Source organism: Dermacentor silvarum, chromosome 1, assembly GCF_013339745.2.
Source record: "Dermacentor silvarum isolate Dsil-2018 chromosome 1, BIME_Dsil_1.4, whole genome shotgun sequence".
NCBI lineage: Eukaryota > Metazoa > Arthropoda > Arachnida > Ixodida > Ixodidae > Dermacentor > Dermacentor silvarum.
In genome coordinates this window covers 52511293-52534496 of record NC_051154.1, presented here as the reverse complement: position 1 = coordinate 52534496, position 23204 = coordinate 52511293, and the positions used below count along the sequence as shown (strand labels likewise).

Here is a 23204-nt window from a genome sequence, read left to right as displayed (position 1 = left end):
AGGGGGTCCTTCATTTTGCGCCGCGATAAATCATCGTCTTCCTGATTTATTGCTTATCAGTCTGGAGCAGGCAAGCGGAGGGTAGATCCTGGCGCACTGGCTGCCTCCCAGGACTAGCGGTCATAGTCTGTGGGCGGGAATCTCCGTCCGGCTCGCTGTTCGTACACGGCCGGCCAGATGGAATCGGCGTTTTCGCCCTCGCTCCAGTGCTCGGTCGCCGACCGCCATTCTACGCCCCCCCCCTCCCCCCCTCCCCCCTCCTCACCAGCAGCTCTTCGCGCGTGCCGTTGTTTGTTTCCCCGCCGTCTCCTGACGTAACGCCACCGGGTGCGTGCCGAGACGTCGACCGCAGCCTCCCTGGAGCATGCGGCTCGGCTTCGGTGCCCCCGACCAGGCTCACCCGTGCTTCGTCCAATGCGCGTGTTGTCCCTGGCACCGGTAGAGAGGTGCCCCATCATTTACGTCTTTGTCGGCACGGCATCGTCTTTCTTGTGTTTTCCGGCGGGTGGGTGTGTGTGTTTTTCTTTTTTTAACAAAATGAATTTGTTATCTACGTTTCAATAAAGGGAAGACGAAAAGGGTCGAATCGATTCAGTTTCGTCTTCCATAGTATAGTGCCACTTTATTTGAAAGTGCGCCACGAGTGAAAAATGAAAGACGCGAGAAAAAGGGGACAAAGATTTTTTTTTTCTTTTTCAAGAAACACAGCTCAGAAAGTGTTACGCTTATTATCAATTGTCCAATTTCAGTCCAAATAAAGAATGCTTCTGACTCGTTTCTGCGCAGAAAGACGGCGGTGAGTTCGGCGCGTCCATGTGTTTGCTGCTCCTTTTCGTCTTAAGAGACAGACGCTACATCGGCTGCACGGCCGGTCCAGAACCACGTCACCGCTGGCGTAAGAAGAAATGCTAAAACTGGACTGAACAAAGGAAGCCTCTGCTTTAGCGTCGCCAGACGTGCTGGCTGATATTTTTTTTTTTAGCTGCGCGGCTGAAGTCCGCATCATGTCGTCGCCACTCACTACAAAAGTAACCCCTTCTACCATCGGCATCCTGGCTACTACTAACGTTCCCGTAGGGGATAATTCAGTCATCTTAGCTACTGCTACACCTAGCAACGCTGAGCGGATAGAGCGACCGGATGATTCCTAAGTCCTCCAATGGCCTTCTGCGCGGATGTTTCGACACTGCCGCCATCAATATTTTGTTCGAAAATGTGTTTATCTCAGCTGCACATAGAGCGCTGTCGTTTCGTAAGTTCGTAAAGTGCCCGCCATGTCAGACTTGTTGTCATGTCCGGTTTTCTTAAGACCGGATTTTCAAGCGGCTATGCTGTAACATGTTCGAAAGAGAGAGAGAAAAAAGAAAATAAATGTAATTTCAGCGCCAATTTCTATGGCCTGGCTCGAGGAAGCGACCGTTCGCCGTTCCCTGTGAACGACGAACTTGTTTTTTTTTTTTTATGTCACGTCGTCGCCCCACAACAAAAGCCTGAAATGTGTTTAGTGCTTCTGAGACCAGCGCTTTGAGTTTAAGAGGCTGCCTTCACCGCATAAGCAGCGCTTAGGTGAAACGGGCTTCCAAACTAAAAGAAAACTATTTTGTAAATAGAAGGTACAGCACATAATCGTAGTTTTCTTTTTGTCGTGCTAAGGATTTTTCGATGTCATCGTAATCATGTACACATGTAATCAGCTTATAAGGCACAACCAGCTTCCGTGAAGATATTAGAAATATGTGAAAAACACAGAATCAGCAACATACGAGTACTCGATGATAAGGAAAAGGCATAGTGAGGACAAATCACCAAGCACGGGACCGGGTGGACAACCGAAGTTTATTGATTTGCGCTTGCTATTTCTTTCTTTCAAACACAACAGGCGCAAGAAAGTGCCGGCCACCCTGCGGTCCGATTGGCACGTTTCAATCGCTGAGCGTTGTGCTAAGCAGCGCCGCTGTCCTTACGGGACGCCTGTTTTGCCATCATACGCGGCTTCCTCCCCCTACCATCACTATGATTCCACCATGGCAAAAAAAAAAATTATGGGGTTTTACGTGCCAAAACAACCATCTGATTATGAGGCCCGCCGTAGTGGGGGACTCCGGATTAACTTGGACCACCTGGGGTTCTTTACCGTGCACCTAAATCTAATACACGGGTGCTCCATGCATTTCGCCCCCATCGAAATGCGGCCGCCGTGGCCGGAATTCGATCCCGCGACCTCGTGCTTAGCAGCCCAACACCATAACCACTAAGCAACCACGGCGGGTGGTTCCACCATGGCAACCTTCCTAAACCCGACAAAAGTGATTGCGTTGCCACTACCTCCCTTCATGATGGAACAAAACCTTTGATGCCACAGCACCCTTCATGTACATGACACATGCTGCCACTCTTTAAAAGTGGAACGTCACGCAGCGCACAAGAGGAACTGCAATGTAAAGACAACCACCAATTTTTTTTAAAATCTATATTGTCACGTTCTAGTGGTCAGACGTCGAAATCTTAAATCACGGGTCAAGTCCGTCCTCTAGTTCGTATACATGTATCACAGTACCCTCGAGAATAATCACTCGTTTTAATCGTTCGTTCGGAGAATGTACTACATATAACCACATTCACGTGGCGCACTCAACCTGTTTACCGACAAGGGGCCGAATTGACGAAGCTTTTCGTTCGCAAGTGCTGTTCGCCATTGACCGGCCTTCTTCGCTAATAATATGTCCAGCATCAGGATTGCCTCCCGTTCGCTCTTACGAACAAATCTAGCGTAAGTGATTTTTTTGTGAATACGGGCCAAGGTACCCTGTCGCTATATAGAATCCGCGACAACATTCAAGAAGTTTCAGATACTGTAGGCGCGTGTTAATGCGCTGAGTGACAAATCCATAACAGTGACAATACGGGGGAAAATATTAAGCATCACAAATTAAAATCAACAACAAAAATCTGAGGTTTTACGTGCCAAAACCACGATATGATTATGAGGCACGCCGTAGTGGGGGATTTCGAGAGAGAGAGAGAGAGATAGATAATTTATTAGAAAGGCCAAGATGTCGGCCTGAGCTAGCATGCTCTGGCCTGCTACTCTGCACAGGGGAAAAAGGAAAGAGGACAAAAAGGAGTGATGAACGATGATGATGAGGACAGGAAGAAGGGATGCATATATGCATTAACACAGTAGTTTCCTTAAAGCCTTGATTCTAGTCCGGTGATTTTCAAGTAGTCTAGAGCAGCCCTTGTAGCTATTGATGCTACTGATGTACGGTCACACAATGCAGACAAAATAGTACTTTCGGACAATGTTTGCCTGCCAATGGCTGCTATAGCGTCGAAGCCAGCGTCTTCCGCTGCGGTGCATAGAGAGGGCAGTCGCAAAACAAATGTTGGAGAGTCTCAGACACTTGGCAGCGTTCACAGTTCGGTCTGTCCGTACGGCCAATAAGATGTGCATAGCGTCGAGTGAAGGCGACGCCCAGGCGAATCCGGTGAAGCATGCGTGCTTGGCATGGCTTGACTTTGGCCGGGAGGCGAAAAGTCTTGCTACAGTCTATTTGCCGCAGGTGCCTGTACCGATGGTCTGGTTGAGCCCAGTAATGTGCTGTGCAATCTCGCATGAGCATAGTCAACAGAGCTTACATCGCTTCGCGAGTAAGGAATCTTTACTTTGACGGCTGTAGGAATAGCGGTTCTTGCTTCCGCATCAGCTAGCTCGTTGCCGGCCAAGCCGCAGTGACCAGGTACCCATTGGAAGGTATAGGTGAATGAGGGACCGTTCCTCTGAGCAAGATCAAATATTTGTAGGATGTCTAACGCTAGCATGCAATACTGGCCACTCCTCGAGAAAGAATCGATGGCTTCGGATTAATTTTGACATCCATGGGGTTCTTTAAATCTATATAAGTAGACGAGTGTGTCCGCATTTCGCCCCTTTTGAAATGCGCCTGCCATAGCCGGGAACATCCCCCACCCTTCACACCCCGGCCCTCACACGCACAATTTATTTTTCGGAGCAGATTTTTTTAAAGATCTAGCCTTTTGGCAGATAGCTACTTCCATACCTCCATCTGCATTACTTAAAGAGACGGCGACTTGAAGACGCGTAGACGAGCACTGCCATAGTTTTCGTAGCAAAAGGAAATGAGCAATTAGGTAATTGACAAAGTCCCACTGACTGACTTATGCCACCCATAACTTAAGCTTACTTACCTTCGGTTATATATTGAAATTGCCGATCCGAAGCTGGTCAGTATTGCTGGCAGATCCGTCGAGCAGACATCCTGAGACCAGCACTAGTTATTGCAAGGCTGTCATTACAGTTCGCTGCGAAATTTATTGGCGTCCCAGTCATTATTTCCCTAAAATGCCTGCCTCAGGCACATATCGAAGAAACAAAGTGGAACAGCAATGTATTTCGTGGCAGAACTAGGGAACGGAGCGTCGTAATTTCTCTAATTGAACATGCCTTTAGCTCCGACCACGTTCAGTTCCGCAATTTCAGCACGCAATCTAAAGCGTAGTCTTAAATATCGATTCGAAAAACCGTGTCCAATTACGTTATTGAGCATTGAGATTGCGAGTGTGCCAAGTTATTAAAGTAATACGGCTGAAATAACCTCTGCACGATCTACCTCCGGCAATTGAGAAACGTAATAAAAGATATGGTATGGCCGGTCTTTTAGCGAAGATGACATGATTAAAGTACGGTGTAGATAAAAATAATACTTCTCCAGCAACATTCGCATTCGCACCGGAGGACATCACAAATTGTTCGGTAATCCCGGATGAGTCCTTTAATTAACGAACATAGTTGAACTACCTTATTATCTCAGGACTCTCATTTTAATAGTGGACATGAAGACGGTAAGAGCTTAAGGTATGTCCATTTACTAGGTACACCGAGGCTAGCTCCAGTTCAAAGATAGCTGTCTGCAGTCTACTAGCAAAATAAGTTCCATTCCACTAATCCTGGAAAGCATTCCTTTAGCAGTTCGGGAACAGCAATGTTCTAAGCCCCCCCACCCTTCCCCCTCCGCCACACAAACACGCATTTTCTTGTTTCTCTCAGGACGTTGTCGAGTACAGCTGTAATTGCGGCACATAAAAGTAAACCTACGGCATTGTATTTCGTAAAAACAGTTAATATCAATAAACGAAGTAACGTATAAAACTAAACCTTCGACATTGCCTTTCGTAAAACCAATTAATTTGTATCAGCGAAGCGAGAAGGAATGCGTGAGGAAGTTGTCAATATAATCAACCCAGGCTTCATCATTTTACTTTACTTTCAGCGCGTATTAGTCGAATAAAAATCAGTAGCTTGCAACATTTAGCGCGCAAGGATTGCCAGCGAATAATGCTTGAACCAATGGCCGGGTTGAAGCCTCCGGGGGCAAGGAAAAAGAAAACACTACTTCTTTATAACAGGACCTCAACGTTTGTCAGAGGTACGGGGATTTGTAAAAAATAAAGAGGTTGCATTAGGCTTCAATACAGTGCTGTTGCTACCATCACGTGGCACGAAGAGAACGTGCTTGGAAATCTTCTTCGGCTCTTCTTACGTTGTCTCCAAGCTACGTACGGAACTCGCGATCAAAAGTCTGAGCGCTAGTAGTTCTCGCTGTTTCCCGCGCGCCACAAGTTTAAAAAAGAAGAAAATCGCTAACATCGATAAGAATTCCTTCGAATTTCGGCCCGGGCATCACGTATCTAAGGGAAATTGCATTTTTCGCTCGAGATTCGGACCACGCAACATGCGCGACCTTCTTTTGAAAGGTGCATAAGGAAAAAAAAAAAGGAGAAAAAAAAGAAGAAAAACAAATCGCCATTGGTTGCGCGTATAGCGTGGACCAAAAGTAAGCAATAGATAAACGTTAGCGGTTTCCTCTTTTCTTGTACATACGGCTTACCCCATTTCTGGTTCGAGTGCGGCAAGTTTCTTCGATTTCACGTTTCACCATATAGAAAAGGACAGAAAAAAAAAAAAAACGCCTCGTGCATAAACGTGCGCAGAAATGCGTTGCCCGAGGCTCGGTATGCCTTGCCAACTCTGCTTCAACATCCGTATGGAAAGGATTTCATTTTGCGTTCCGCCGAATCGCGCTCTTCATGGTGTGGAACCTCTGACTTGGTTTTAATCTGCCATCGACTAAATGCGCGCGAACGTTTCTACTTTGTCGGCGCTTCCGGGTGTGCCGCCGTCTGCGGCGCTTCGTCTGTTCCACGGCTTGCATGAACACTGTAGCATCACGTCTCAAACGCGGAAGCGGACCCGGCCGAAGCTTGATACGCACGGCTTGTCAGTCACAATTCTCTACTTTTCCCGCGACCTATACACGTCTAAAGGTATTTTCTTTTTTTTTTCTTTTTTTTTTTTGCACCAAGTTTGACTGTACCGGGTTCCTGGTATTCTTATGAGCGTGCGTAGATCGCCTGGTTATGTTGAAGGGATGGGCCCACGTGTTGTCGTTGTTGATTTTTCCTCTATTTTGCTTTTGGCAGTCACCCGACGTAAGCCAAACCAAGGCGCTTCCAAAAGCCCCAACCTCTGGGGAGGTGGCGCTCTTTTCTCCCCTATTCCGCCAGAACCAAAACATTTCGATCTTATGAAAACTGTTGGAAACGCCCCGGGTGGAAAGAAAAGGAAATGGAAGTGCGCTTGTTGTGGCACACGCATGGCTTGATTGAAACTCTTTGTGTAAACAGCTCTATCCGGGCGGCGCCAACTGCACGCGATTATAACTGCTGCTGCCGCATTATCGCTTTTCCTTTTTTTTTCTTTTTCTGGATTTTCGCGTATTTATTTATTTGTCAAGTCGTGTGCTTACGTATTGTTCTATAGTGTATAAGAAGTGGGCCTTTGGGAAAAAGAAATCTACGTTTCAGTGGTATGTCACTGTTTTTTTTTATTATTATTATCACGGTGTTATTCGCTTTCTGAGATAACGCGAAGTTTAATGCTCACATGCCCGTCGTGTCAGATGTGTTTATGTATAAGCTTTTCTCAGCTCGTGTCAAGGTTGCTTCAGTAGTTTTTCGGGCGCTGCTGTACGAGTGTCGAGTAGGTGTCAACATTATATAGCACAGTCAAATGCATCCCACTGATGTTGCAATAACTTTTTCGCACCCAATAATTAGTAAGAAACCATGATGTTTCATGTTCAAGGCATGTTATGTATTCGTTTGACGAAATCGTTTTGACGAAGTCGTCAGCGGAATTCTTTGGCCAAAACAGTTCCAAGACCCTTCACTGCTGCTTTGGGGACGATGTGCTTTCGTAAATAGGCAAGAAGTACAAGTTCATCTCTAAGAAGGCAACACAGACAAACGGGCACAATAAAACAGGAGAAAAGAACACAACCGCCTATTGCGTTCCTGACAACTTCTCGCAATATTTCCTTTGATCGAGATTTCTAGCTTTTCCAGCGCTTAGTTTTGTGGACTTATTTGGCCCCGGGCTGGCCAATGCCTCTGCTAGCATCCTGGTTAGAGACTGTACAGAGCGACCTCCTCGGAAAGGCGCTGGTCTCCGGTTCGCTCCCGGAATCAGGATGAATTTTCCTTAACTGCGAAGTTTCCCTTTCTAACGTAGCGAAGCAAGCGAGTACCCTTTACAGCATTCTGCTACACTCAGGCGGATGGCAATTTCTTCTGGCCTGAAACTTACTCTCCTTCGCGGATTTCTGAAGAAGTCTTTTGAAGGAAACATATAACTCACGAACAAGAAGAAGAGCACGCACAACGGTTGGCAAGCTCTTTAAGGGCTTCTGTACAGTGCGACGCTTTGCAATCTTCTTGGCTGTACATACGCTGCGTTAGAAACCCTCTGAGCACAATTTAGGTGCATTTCTTATTGTTAAGCTCAAGTTATGTATAATTAAGGCTAAGTTCACGCAGTAGCATCAGATACAGGGAACTTGAGTACCGTTACATAGGCACACGGAGGCGGCAAGCGTCTACATGCCCAGAAATTTCGGACATCGACCTGTCGGCGGCAGGTGCTGTGTGGTCACGTCATTCAATGAAAAACAAATTTAAAAAATTGACTACATAGCAACGCTTCTCTATACGCCCAAGTATTTTTACCTTGATATTTTGTAGGTCGTCCTGTCACTCTATGCCAAGTTTGGCTTTAGTGCGGTTACCTTGCAGTGTTCGACGGCCACATTTCTGTACCTTTGAAAACTCCATAACAATATGTTTAGAAATTAATACCAGAGAAGTGCACCTTCGTTCGCCCAAATCCCTGAATTGATGTAATCAGTATGACGCGCTCTTCCTATGTGCGATTTATGTTTAGTTCAGCAATGTTTATGAAATTAGAAAGGCGCGTTTGCAAAGCTTCACTGCAGTGAAGCCGCCTTACGGGGGCACGTGCCTTTTAAGGGAACATCAGACGCCCCTAAAAACATAAAGTTTGCCGCGCTCTTATTCCAAGTAGCATTTGTGCAAGGTAAAAGCATGTATTGAAGACACCAAATGGTAGACAAGTTATTTCATGCGAGATCCACTTTCTTCAAAATTTCACATCCACCTTACCGCAAAGCACTTGCGTAATGCAGTGAAAGCAACACATCAGTTAGAGCTGGGAACTAACAAGGCGAAACAAGTTTACCGATAAATAAGCAAATGAATAAAAGAGTAGCCATCAAAGAGAATATATTAAAAAGATGAAAATGCAAAAAAAAAAGTTGTTTTAGTTACTCATGTGGCGGAACATGCGAAGTAACCCCAATGACCCAAATTCCTGGGTTTGTGATAATTTATACATGGGCGGGCAGACACTACTTGCTGGAGCTTTCACCATGATCAGTAAACATAAGCAGAGTATGTCATCAAGAAACAATGCGCACCTATGTGTATATTATGCTAATGTTAATTATTTCAGCGTTGCGTTCTTCCTCTAGTTTTGCTGCATTAGTTAACTAGCCGCTCACAGTTTGGACTAGCCACTCCGTCACGGCAAGCCAGGGAAATATTGGTATAGAAGCTCTCCGAACTACCGGTAAAAAGGAATTACATAGCGAGGTTAACGTTGCACAGCTATCGAGACATACTCTCTCCGTACTTATCGTGTTCCCAGAAATGTACTGCAGGCAATCAAAACGGTCGCGAGTAATTTATAAAAGAAGCCGGATACAATAGCAGATACAAATCAGACTTGTAAGTAACGAATTGTATCTCGTTAATTACATGTAGTGAATTTATGTTTTAGAAGTTTTCCGACTTATTGATTACATTTTTAAACTTGACGCTGATTACCGTGATTCAATTAATTTTTTTCAGCAACCAGCGACATGTAACTAGTTACGTCAATGACGAGACAAGCTGTAACAGGCGACGCAATTTTGAGCACATCAGTTAGGTAGGAACTACAGCAAAACGGCCGCGCGTCAGGCTCGCGGATGTGACAAACAAATCCGGGCGCTCAATATTTATTTCGTCATCTTGACGTTCCACTGGATGTCGACCGACGAAATAAACTGGTGTTGCTATGGCTCCATAGCGATGACCACTTGGAGCTTTGATGCCAGGAAATCACCTGCGCACAATTTTTTCGGCTTTTCATTGCCACTATCGGGAGTGCCTGCACCGAGCCCCAGCTACAATGAAGCGCTACGCTTCATAGAGGGCCCAGACGCGAGAATCGGATATTGAGTAACCACAATCTTGTGCGCAAGGTGTTCGTACGTTACAGCACCGCCCTTCCCTCCAAAGCGCACATCGAGCAGGTTTTCACTGTCGCTGCTCACAAGAAAACGAGGGAGGCTGACTGACAAAAATTGCGAAAACTATTCGTTAGTAAAGATAAACAACGTGTCAATGGCTGCGAAGACCACACTTAAAGTAACGTAAAAGTAATCAATTACAATTTAGTAATTTGTTCAGTTATTTTCGGGGAACAGTGATTGGCAACTGTGATAAAATAAATTTTGGATTAAGTAAACTTAATCGGTTACTCTTTTGTGAGCGTAACGTGTACAAGTCTGATCCAGAGCGACTCCCGTGCCGCTGCACTGGGGGCTCGTGAGACTAGTGACGTTCAGCCCTCGTGAAGCTCAGTTGATCGCTCCATCTTCCCAGCTATTGTTCACTTGCGTTTAGACAATGCAGTTGTCGTAGTACGTTTCCTCGGAAACGTCCGCCAAGTCCGGCGCCGTACGTGACCGGTCGCGGGACGCGTTCGCCAATGCACTCGCGGCAGTAATACATGCATTGAAATTCTTCTTCGTATTATTATTATTCGATTTGAAAACATATACATTGACAGGAAATGGGAAGCCAGGAGCGGGCTGGCAAGTGCCACCGGAAGTGGCACAACGCCTGCCTGCTCTTTATAGAAAGGAGGAGATAGAAACGTAGAAATGGAAGATAGGAAGAAGGGGAGGAAAGAGGAAGCATGCATGTTATACAGGAGAACGCCACTATTATTCAAGTCTCGCCTTCACAATGAAGAAGCGTGGCGTTCTTAAAAGCGTCAGCAATCGGCGGCTAACTCAACTGTAATACGCAGACACGGCGCATCGGTGACATTTACGTTCAACGTATATAGTACATTTTCGAAACGTGTCGGTGAAGTATGTATCAGCACGCGACGCATCTGACGGCGGCACCTCTATGGCGCCGCTACTGAGATGGCAACAGCGCTCGAGAAGCGTACGACGGAAAGTTTTTTTCCAGAATAATGCTGAGAAGTGCAAAGTTAACGGCGACGATTTGGAAAAGGAAACAATAGGCCATAACTTGTAAGGGGTTACTTTGGCCCATTCTTATTCGTTTCTTATCATCTCATTCGTCCAACTGAGTGGCCGATCCCGGTGATAGCAGGGGCGTCGTGCGAGCCAATGACAAAGGGGAAAACAATGCCAAAAATTAAAAGACCGTTTACAAAATAGGGGCCAGTTATTTTGCTTTTTATTTTTTATTTTTATCTTTCATGTAGCAGCGATTGGCTGAATTAGCTGTTGGGTGATTTGGTGCGTACATGAAAATAACAGGTGATCATTGCAAGACGTCCAATGGTACCTCAAGCGGTTGGAATTGATGAACCATTTTCACTGCGTGGTCAGAGCTGTTGCGGCTGTGCTCACAAATTGACACGGGCGATTCAAGACGAAATAAAAAAAGGCATAAAAAGGTGGCTCTCTTTCTTTTCTTTTTTTTTTACCCGATGCGCTGACCTATAAGATATACGCACCTGATTCAGGAACCGAAGTGATGAAAGCGATGACAGCGTATCTAGTGCAACGCTCAACGAGTGGCATGTCAAATCGAAATTGACAACGCGTGCAACGACATTGAGACACAATGCGCGTTCAGGTAAGCATAGCAGTGAAGAAAACGAACGAGCTGTCTGAAAACGGCAAGCGAAAGTTGTCACGGGGCAAGCGGAAGCACCTGTTCGACGCCCGCTGTCCGTCCGCACCGTCCGCATGGGACACGCGGAGAGGTTCAGCGCACGTTGAAGGGACGCAGCCGCGACGGCCGTGACAAGGCGTGCACGCGACGCGCAGTCCGGCAACGCGCGTGCCCTTACCGGTGGTGGTGTTTTTAGAGTGGAGATGGGCCTCGGCGGGAGCTTTTTCCCAAGGCGCGCTCAGCGGGACCGCGTGGCCGGGCCGCGTTGAGTGGGCATCACGAGCCGGCTCTTGGTTGAAGCGGCGTGCCGGGGCGCAGGCAGAGTTCGGAGTGCCGGTGGCGCCGGCGCTGAGCGCGAACCCCGTGGCGGACATCGATCTCGCGCAGACCCGTCCGCCAATGGGAGCAGACCGCGCGGCGCGCGAACGCGGGGCCTGGCATAGCGCGTGGACGGCGTGCTTCTTTTCTGGGAGTGGGGCACCAACCCGAGCCCGTTCGCACCGCGATCAACTTCTGGAGGAGCACGCGCCACTTGTACCCGGACGTCCTCATCGCGTCGTTTGCTGCACACTCCAGTTCGCCCCCCCCCCCCCCCCCCCCCTCCAAGCAACGCCCCTGTCGTCTTAACTGAAAAGTGCCGCTGTCATGCCTGACGAAGTTGGCGTGGGACTTCATTTCCAGTGTCTCAAAAGCTTGTCAAAAATAAGAGCCACAAATAAACAGATAAATGATTTCGTTTCTATTCATGACTGTACCTTCTGCCCGATACTTGAGTTGCTGTGAAATTTATGCTTTGGATCACTTTCTTGCCGAAACCCACACAACACAGAACGTTGTCTTCTTCTTCTTTCTGGGGTTTTACGTGCCAAAACCAGTTCTGATTATGAGGCACGCCGTAGTGGAGGGCTCCGGATTAATTTTGACCACCTGGGGTTCTTTAACGTGCACTACAACGCAAGCACACGGGCGTTTTTGCATTTCGCCTCTATCGAAATGCGGCCGCCGTGGCCGGGATTCGATCCCGCGACCTCGTGCTCAGCAGCGCAACGCCTTAGCTGACTGAGCCACCCCGGCGGGTAACGTTGTCTTCAGGAGTGTTCGCAATGATGCCCACTTGCTTCGATGAGATCTCTGTTGTGACCTCCTTGGCTCGTTCCGGAACAAAATCACACGTAACGGTTCAAGGAGCACTAATCATCGTATTATACTACGAGGGCCTCCCGGGGGTTAGAAAAGAAGCCTACAATGTCAGTCAGGAAATAACCAGGACACGATTCAGTTATTGAGGGGGTTGAACATCCCATAGTAGCCCATTGCTATCAGAGACACCCTGGTGGAGGAATACGGATTAATTTTCACCAGCTGAATTTTTTTTAACGTGCGCCGGATGTTCCACGGACAGGTGTTTTTGCGTTGAGCGGCCACCCGAATGCGGCCGTAAGGAAAAAATCCCGGGACCTGGTGGTTATCAGACGAGCGCCATAGCAGGCGAGACATCCCGGTGGGTAAACAGGAAGCGCTTCCATCGGCTGCGATGAAAGAACACTGACACCTCCTCCATGTCCACAACTCAGTGTTTGATTGCTCGGGTAGGACTATTAAGGCGAAAGCGTTAGATGGCTCATGGGTCGAAAAATCCGACGACCCTCCGGCGTTATGGCACCAAAATCAAGTGACGTGTCGGGTGACGTCTCAGACACATTAAAGAAACTGCTATCATGAGCAGAAGCAACTTCCAAATGACTATAGAACCTACAAAAATAGCCACATTTGGTGACGCACGCGCCAGTAAGCCATCAATTTCTTTATCAATAAAAGAGCTCGGTCACCTCTGGTCGCGTTGAACGGACACCCTTCTAAATAATCAGTGTGGCCACAAAAGTGTCTGCGTGCAGTTTCGGCGGGTTTTGTTCATATTTGCCGAGCAATGTACACCTGTCTTATGACGTTTTGAGGAGTATAAGTACGCCTGCGAGAACTGGAAATAAATCTGTTGTTTAAAGCTAGCGCTGCGTGTTTGTCTAATGTGCCTTTCCGTATCCCTCTCATCCTGCCTGCTCTACAAGAAAGTAGACGAACGAAAAAGAAAGTTACGACCATTATAACGTGCCATTAAGCACGCAGAGCCAGTGGCGATGTCTAGGTGACCGGAAAAGAGAACAAGTAAAGAGAAAAACGTGTAAAGAGAAAACAAGTAATAGGAAGAAACAACGCAGTCGAATGAGCATGTCAAAGTAATTTAATGAATGTCTCGTGACGCGCAGGCTTTCGCATTCATCCGATTCCTTGGCGTATGCTAAAGTGGCTGTCAACTTTTTTCTACAGAGAGAGCTAGTTAGTGGCAAACTCTCGCCTCGAAACCGAGACTAAAACCCAGCGTCATGTCATGGCCACCGATATTACAAGCGCGCGCTGCCTGACCTGACATGCCAAGCTCTCGTATTTCCACTGCCTAAAAACTTTTTTTAGCTTTCTTTTCTTAAAGCTACACTTTCCATACATCTTAAAGGGACACTATAAGGATACACTAAATCATTTTAGACAGGCAGAATACTCTTTGAAAACACGATTCACATCCTATGGCGGAAAAAGTGCCGAACATCACCCGACAAACGGTGGTCAAAACTTCCCTTTTCTTTTTTTTTTCTTTTTTTTAGCTTTCGTGTCCAATCTGCTGCGCCGTTGAAGTCGATGTGGCGTCACGAAGTTGAGAATGTGTATGCGCGTTGGGAACTTTTATATTTGTTAGTGCAGAAAAACATTTCCTAAAGATCGCAGGCTGAGTATTTGGGTACTTTTTATTATAATATACTCATCGCTTATTTATAACTGATTAACTAGCCTCGTACAGACGCTGTCAAAATTCCCGACGCCCCATGGATATGTTCGATTATTCTTTAAGGTGGTGTGGCACCCCCCCCCCCCCCCTCCCCTCGCATCCCATCCCCTCCCCGTTGTGATGTACCAAGTTTTCACTCGTATTAAAACCGACGTCTTTCATACTGCTCCTGATACTCCTGACGCCCAATCTACAAGTACAACTCAATTTACAATTCCACTTTACCAGTCTTTTTAAATATCTTATCACGTAAGTATACATCAAGTGCTGAAGTTATGTGATCCCTCTCATCTTAATTTTGTCCCTCATTTGAGCGGAAAGGTCGGCTCTCAGGTGATCACTTGTCGATGGCTTAAAAGCATAGCGAACACAGCTCTAGGTACATATGCTGTACGGGGCCACGCGCTATGCAATTATTCCAACTTTGCTAATTATTGGCTCCCTTTTGAGAATTTACCAATATACTGTTCAAGACTTCCGCCAATATCTACGCATGGTCTACTCGGTTCCAGCCGAATTTCTTCGCAATACATCTTTGCATCATCCTGTGGCGGTCGCTTGAATACACCAACACATACGGCCAAGGTGGTGAACCCGGATAGGGGACCCAGACACGTGTTCGCTGGAAGTGCCGTTAACAGCTGACGCTGCAAGAGGATCGGAGCGTCGCCAACAAGAGCCCCACGCACTACACGCGTTCGCTGCCCCGGGCGCATACGTCAGTGCCTCGGAACGGCAGCACTCTCCGGCTGATTATGTCTCCTCACAAGCATAAAATAAACATCGTGTCAAATACGAAACTTACAGCAAATAATATTTATATTGATATTCGGCATATCATTTGTTAGTTATTCTTTTGCGCACTTTTTCGCCAAATTTGACATTCGTGGATGCGTAGATCAGAAGCACGCGGTGGCATCGGCGCAAATGCCTCACTTTTTTTTTTCTTTTTTTTGAGCTTGAACACGTCTCATGCTACGTTACTGACTATTTTATTTATTTATTTACTTATTTGTTTGTTTGTTTGTTTGTTTGTTTGTTGGTTTGTTTGGTTGTTTGTTTGTTTGTTTGCTTGCTTGCTTGCTTGCTTGCTTGCTAGTATGCTTGTTTTTTTGTTTTTTTGTTTTTTTTTGCGAAGCGACGCGTATATTCTGTACAGTAATGTTCGCCATTTCTCTGGTGAATCCTCTGTATTGAATGTCAATTTACTTTTCTTGAAAACGTTATATATATTTGTTGTTGTCATAACTGTTTCAACCATATATACCTGTCACCATATATATTCCTGTCAAATTTTCTGTTCTGTAGTTAGCTGATGTTTACACGTCGCTGTGCAACCCCCCCCCCCCCCCCCCCCCCCCTTATTAATGCCTTTGAACCCTTAAAAGGAAGAAACACATTTTTTTATATTAAACGGAACTGGCAAACTGCTGGTACGAATGTGGTCTAACGATTCGTTGAGCAATCCGAACCGAAAAGCCAATATTTGAAGACACAGCAACTGACGCCACTAATTTTCGGTAGCCTTTGCTGCAAGGAAAACTTCAAGGGTGAGCTTGCTCGTGGTTCAACCGGGTGGCCCACTTTTCGTGACTGGTGATTGATTGTTTCAGCGGAAGCAGCCTGCTATAGATTCCGTGAGCTATCATACTGTGATGGTGGCTCGCTTTGTCTCCCCATTAGCTGCAGCACAGCACGACAAAGGCGGGCTTGATTGTCGCAACGTGGCGGATGCGGCTAAGCGCAATGGCCAACATTCGGAGTTGGCCGGTTGGCCCTTCGGCAACTGAATAACCGTCTTGTCGAAGCTCGCTACGAACTATACGGCTGTGCAGATTATTTTTTTGTTCATTTTTTTTTTTGCGTTATATGCGTCACCGTTGCTTTGACGGTACATTCTTTCCCCCTTTTCCCGTCCCGAAGCGTAGAGTAACTAACTAGACGTTCTCCTGGTTAACATCCCTGTCCTCTACGTTTATTTCCCCCTCTACTGAAAGGTTATAAGATCTTTAATGTCTTAGGCCTTCGATATCTATTGGCACAGCAAGTCCTTCGGCTCTTCCATAAGAAGCTACCTTAGCATGATACGATGTGCGCAAAGCTGCCGCTTGAGCAGCCATGTCCTCAGAAACCTCACGTGGGTATTAAAGTGAAGCTTTCCTTTTCTACCGTCTACGTGTCGTATTTAGTTTTACAGCATTTAATTAACCGCACGTTAATTAACCCCCGAGGGTTCAAGTTAATCCGAAGTCCCCCCACTGCGGCGTGCCTCAAAATCAGATCGTGGTTTCGGCACGTAACACCCCAGAGTTAGATTTTTATGTAATACAAAAACCGCTCATTCTATGTCTCTATCTCTCTTTGAATCGGCGTCAAGGCCATTAAGGCCAAACCACACGTACGCTCGCCGACGCACACATGCTTGCGCCGGCGTGCATACGCGTGCGCAGATGGTGCGGGACAGATCGTCCGCGTCCAAGCGCGGCGCGAGCATGGCTGTCTGGCTGCCTCGCGTTTCCACCCGCCTGGTTACCCAACTACGCGGCGTCGTACATACAATCAACCCTCAGTGAGGCAGATTTACGTCATGCGAGAATGTGCTCTTTCTTTTTGCGCTGATCTAGCGACATTAAACATAAAACGATTGCGTTTATCAATATTTCAGTATTTTAAAGCACTGTCAGTAACAGAGTGCGAAACAATATCTGTCAAAACGTCTACGAGTGAGCCAAGTGGGCGCGCGCTGGCGAGCGTCTCTTGTGGATGCAAACCGGCATTCCTCGCGAGGCGCGGCTATCGCAAGGCAAGCCTATACGTGTGGTCTGGGCTCTAGGCTCTTCCCACTGACAGCGCTGTTTCGGTATGACTAAAACCGCGATTTTGGAATATTTCGGTTCATTAACTGTTATTGACTCATGCCGATCACTGGTCCTTACTGCGCCGCTTCACTGGCATTTAGAACAGCGAAACATTCAAGAATTAGGGTGATGAACGCTTGTGTCTGCGAAAAAAAAAAATTATTTCAGAAATTCCGGGGCTTTACATGCCAAAACGACTAATTGAGAGGCAAGTCGTAGCGAGGGACTCCGGATTAATGTTGACCCTACGGGGTTCTTTAACGTGCACCCAATGAAGGGTACACGAGCGTTTTTCTTTTTTTTTTCATTCCGCCCCCATCAGGATGCGGCGGCCAGTTCGGGATCGAAACCGCAACCTCGATCGCAGCAGCGCAACAACGCCTTAGTCGTTGGGCTACCACGGCGGGTGTATATTTCTGCGGGTCTGATACTCTCAGATGACTTTGACATTACCCTGTATCGAGCAGCGAACGCAAATTACAGTCACAGGTTTATTCACGTGGCCTCTTCTGGTGCGTTTCTCAGGCTTGGCTTGGTTTCGTGATTTCTTTTATCATTAATCTTAACGCTGTATTGCTCAACTTCACCACCGGACAAACAACATGGCGCACATCTTCCTCACATACAAAAAAAGGGCCTTAATTTATATAACGTGGCATCCGTGAGGCCTCAAAGTTGAGAGACACACGAGACACACCATGGAATAGAGATTATAGTAGAGGTTTTTTTTTTTTTTTTTTTTTTTTTTCTGTCGAAATATCCGTACCAACATTCATACTGAAGTTTACCGTGTATTAAAAGAAATACTTGGTAAATGAACTTTCATTCGTCAATAAAGCTTCACAATATTGGCAAATTGTTCTCCAAAGTTATTACTCTAGCCTTGACCACTCAAAGTTCATTAAGTTGGCGGATAAACTCGGAGCTAGAAAAAAACAAGAAAAATAAATACAGGTTTTGTTGCTTTTCCTAGAGAAGGTTGTCGAAGATTGAACTCCAGCGGCGTCAGACTCTCTACATCGCTTCTTTAGTCTCCGAGTCGTAGTAGAGGCGGATAAAAGGAGAGAAACGGGCGGTGTTTTCAAGTCACCTGCTGCGCGGATCTTGCATGGAGTCGGTCTGAAAAGATGGCATCTTCCTTTTTACGCGGCGAGTCGGCAAACCGCGTTTCCTCGAGACACTCCGAATATTACTGAATAACAAGCAGAGATCCGCACTATATCTCTTGAAAGCGATTGTACAATAGACAAAGGTACGCGTGTTTGTGGAGCAAAATATTCGCATACACGAGCACTGCATTAAAATTTTCTGAAAGGACTATGAATTCGAAGTGTCAGTCGGCTTTCTTGAGTTTTCCTAATGTTTCCTTGGTTCTTAGTGAGGCTCCATTTAAATCTCCAATATTTTATACCGAGCAAAATCCCGTCCCGTTGCTCAACAGCAGTTTCAAGATTTAAGGTTCACTTGTCATGCGAACCGCCCTCCCTGGCCTTTTCTTTTCTAAGATAACCATGGTTAACTTAAGCCCTGTTGCACTATTTTGAAGAGAAAATAGTTTAATCTCGCGTCTTCCAGAGAAGAGCGAGTAGATACGACGGAGTCTTTCGCAAGCTGAACATGCTTTACAGTTTTTTTAGTAAGTTGGATCTCTGCTCATGGTCGGGGAAGCTCAGATGGAGAAACTAAGGCAGGTGTACCGAATCGCATGTAAATTAAGCGCTAATGAATCAATTCTGCTTCTTTCCACCAGCGCGTCACCGGTCGGCGCACATAGTATAGTGTAGCCCATTTGAAAAAGCTACAGGTGATAGCATATATTTTTTAATTATTTATTTTTATTGGTGCACAAGAAGACTCCGAAAACAACTAGCCCAGTTAACACATAGCTGCACTGTGTGAAGTGGCATGCATGTAAATGTTAACTGGGACATCAATATATTTCGCCGCATTTTTCGAGGAAGTATTTCACGATAGTGGTGCTAAGCGCAGAATTTCTCATAAATGGGTATTGCTTCATTACTGCTTGGCTTCAATGCTGCAATTGTTACAACTGATCTAACATCGTTAAAACATAGTTAATTAGTGAAATTTCAATATTTAGCTAAGATCAATCTGCAATTTGTCTTGCCAGTGGTCTGCGCCTCTTCAAGTAATCCAGCTGATGTGAGAGAATTCAGATATCTACCACAGGAGATGTTTAGTAAGTCCATTTTTATCAACATAGATGAATGAATGAATGAATGAATACACGAACGAACGAACGAACGAACGAACGAATGAACGAATGAATGAATGAAAAAGCCTTCTTTAAGGAACGAGGTGGCTCTTCGGCCTAAAAAGGGGGTGGGAGTACAGGTAACGGAATATGAGATTTTAGATGCGCCCGCCTCACGTGCAAACCCCCAGAGGCAGAGCTGCATGTTACAGGCTCGAAGGTGGTTGGTCGGTGTGACCTAGTCTTCAAACGGGTATCTTTAACAAGAAATTTGCAGGCACAGGGAGGAGTGAAGGTTTCATTGGAGAATTTTCTCTTTCTCTCTCTCTCTCTCTCTCTCGATTGATATACAGGGTGCCCCAACTATCATGCACCAAGATTTAAAAATATGCAAATGCCACGTAGCTGTACAGAACCAAGAAAATGTTGTTTTCCGTAATTTGGAGATGCTCAGATAATTTTTTTTGCATTCCGCCTAATTACATAATAATCCCTAATTAATTAATCAACTTCTCTAATATTATAATTACATTAAAAGTGTCAATGAGAAAATTGTAGAGCAACATGAACTCCCGATACAGCTTTCTGTTGCTCAAAACGTGCTACATAAAAGTGTTTTTTTCCGAGCGTGAAAGAAAGCCCGCGAATACACGCAAAATTGCCGCGCGACTGGCCGCTCGAGGCACTTTGCGTTTATTCGCGCGCTTCTTTCACGACCCTACGCTCAGAAGCCGGGTGTCTTACCCACTGGGCTAAACCAGCGCCTCCTAGATAGCAGACCTGTGCACTCTCCTTTATGACACCATGTTACTTGGACCGAAATTTCCATTGTCCACTCCGGCGTGACGAAAGCGGTGACGTCAAAATCACCACGGCTTACTCGGGAGCGTGCCCAATAGATGCTGTGGCAGTCGGGCAAGGTAGCATGGCGTCACGGATCAAAGTGCACCGGCCTTGTGCTATCCATATGAGGCATGGCCAAGTGTCTCAACGCACTCGCTTGCCCGCGAGGAGTGCATGACTCGAAGGACCGCGCAGCGGCGCTCAAATGGACATTAATGCTTTCGCATTGACAACTCATAAGAAGTGCTTATGTGTCCTTGGATTTATTTTTCCCTTAATGTGACCTATATTATCGGATATTCCCGTTTGCTCTCTGATCCACACCGCTCTCTTCCTGTCTCTTGACGTGACGCCTAAAATGTTTCGTTCCATCACTCTTTGCGCAGTCTTTAACTTGTTCTTAAGCTTTTATGTTAGCCTACAAGCTTCTGCACCGTATGTTAGTACCGGTAGAATGCAATGAATGTAGGCTTTTTTTTTTTCAAGGATAGCGGTAAGCTCCCGGTCATGATTTCGAAATGCCTGCCGTATGCGCGCCAACCAATTTTTATTCTTCCGTAAATTTCGTTTTTATGATCATGGTAACCTGTGAGTAATTCACCTTGATAAACTTAGTCTTGCGCAGATTCTAGAGGCTGACTGCCGATCATGAATTCTTCTTCCCTTGCCATTAAGTTTGTGTTCTGCATAATAATCTTCACCCTTATTTTTACACTTTTTCGACTCGAGTTCTCAGTCATTTGTTGCAATTCGTCCTCAGCGTTGCGAAACAGGGCAACATCATCTGCAAAACGTAGATTGCAGAGATATTCGCCCATTGACCCTAACACCTAATGCTTCACAGTCTAATAGCTTGAGCTTGAATTTCTATAAGCATGCCCTAAAGAGCATTGGAGAGATTGTGTCTCTTGGCCTTATACCCCTTTATTGATAGTAGAGCACTGCACTGGCCGATTTTTTCAGCCCGGGCCCGGCCCGAGCCCGTTTTTACGTTGGGCTGCCCGCCCGACCCCGACCAAAAGTTTTATGGCGAGACCCGGGCCCGGCCCGGGGCCTGAAATAATCTACGTTACCCGCCCGGCTCAGCCCGCCACTCCTTTACCTTAGGCCCGAGCCCGGCCCAAGCCCGGCTCGAGACCGCCCCGAACCCGGTCCGAGACCCAGAAAGATCACCGAGCGGCATTAAAAAAATAAAATAACGAAGAGAATGAAAGGAATGTATTCTTAAGGCATAAATACATGTCATATGCAATTAGGAACGCCATTTGAGCGGTCTGAACACAAATACCAGCGCGCGTAGTAGTAATTGCTTGCCTCAACTGCCTCCGTTGCCTCCGTGTTTACAATGGATGTGCATGACGCCGGTGCGGCTTAGCAAACCTCTGTTTCGGGAGATATCGTAGACGGTGACTGGGTGGACGACACAAAGCTTTCGCCGCAGTTTCAGAGAACATGCAAAATCGCTTTCGGAGCTGATTAAGCTATGTCCAAACGGCGCGAGCAGCGTATATGGTGCTTGCTCTAAAAGCGGGGCTAAATAGGTATTCGTAGCTATTCAAAATTTCCGCTCATGAATTGAATCAGAATTCTGGTGTTTTGGTCTTCATTCTTTATTTGGGGCAAATATTTTAAGTCAGTGGCTTGTCACGTTTCTGACTCAGTAAGGTTCCTCGGTGCCCGGTCACTATACCATCATTTTCTGCCTAATCACTCGTGGGTGTGCTCAGTTCCGTTAGATTTGTTCTTGATGCGCACAAGGCTTGAAAAGTAGCTGTTCTGCACATTGTAATACCTTGTAGCAAATGCGTATTATCGCTAGTAACTCGCTTACTGTTGTGGGCCGTCACGAAACATTCAGCTTCGACCATTCGTGCGCTATCGGTGTAGGACCGTCACTTATTGTGCTTATATGGTGCGCATATATTCAAGTGTGCGCCCATTCACTTATTCTTAACACGTTGGCGAAAGAGTGGGTGTAAGTTTCCGTGCTGGTTGGGGTAGTTGTGTGTAGATACTGTGCGCGAAACCTGCTATGACAGGAAGCGGCGCTACTCCCGGTGATGATTGTTTAACGAGCGGTACTCACTCGTGCCGACGTATGGGGCTTAAGCCCTTGCTTTGAAGGTTATCAATACAACGCTGGCGGATGAGAAAATTTGTGCATCCTCAAGGAAAGCCGTACATCTCGAAGTGCCGGAAACATGTACGGACAGTTGCAGCAGCGGTCCGCGAACTTGGCCCTACATATTATTACATTCCTTAATATGCCAGCCACTGTTTTTACATCCATCTAATGCACACGTCTTCAATACACATGATTCAAATCAGCGTGAATGGAGCACAGTGCGTTAGCGAAAACTCAGTTGCATTTCCGACAGCTGAACGCATAGAAGTAAGGTAGAAGCGGTATTGGTTTCGTATTAGTACACGGTCTCTGAGGAGATGTATGGCGCGCCGGCGTAAGCGCCATCTTTTTTCTCTAGAACAAGCTGCTCCGCGAAAAGGGTCAATTCTAGTACGCTATAGCTGAAGCGCAGCCATGACCGGTCGTGAGCGCCGCGCACGGATGGAGTAAATAGAGAAAGAAAGCTTCTCGTTCCTCTATGGTGCAGCGTAATGCGCTGCTGCTAGGCGGCCGGTTGATAACATGCGTGCAACCATGGATGGACGCAGTACCATATTTCAGCCGCATGACAAATTATCTTATCTTACCACCCATCGTCTTCCAATTCGCCTTTGAAGAATCAGCAAGTCGCGAACGTACGCGCTTGCACCGCGCTGAAAGCATTAACTACATTGATTTAGATAAGAAATACAATGGCATCCTTTGTTTTGACGCGACTTCGGTCTTTCTGGACTTTTACATTCTGTTAGAACAGCGCAAAATACGACGGAAGAAGAAAAGGGAAGTACACAGGAGTAGCACTGCCAGCTTCCAGCTGCGCTGGGGCAACAAGTTTATGAGAGTCAGGACGCGCGAGGATAACTCGCTGCAGGTTACATGCACACCACCATAAAGTCCGAGCCCGGCCCAGGCCCGCGTCAAAATACCCGAGCCCGGCCCGGGCCCGGGTCAAAAAGCTCATGCCGT

The 23204-nt window shown here is 46.4% G+C and overlaps 1 protein-coding gene across 2 annotated transcripts in view; it reads right to left on the bottom strand.

The window, feature by feature from the left end:
- LOC119463119 (uncharacterized) overlaps positions 1 to 23204 on the bottom strand; it is a 288717-nt gene that overhangs the window by 210447 nt on the left and 55066 nt on the right. Inside the window, exon 1 of one of the 2 annotated variants that reach the window (XM_049668073.1) lies at positions 11537 to 11663. The exons of the other annotated variant lie outside the window; for it this stretch is intronic. The gene's annotated coding sequence lies outside the window, so the exon portion shown is untranslated. Of the gene's footprint in view, positions 1 to 11536; positions 11664 to 23204 lie in introns of those variants that run through there. 2 annotated transcript variants of the gene reach the window in all.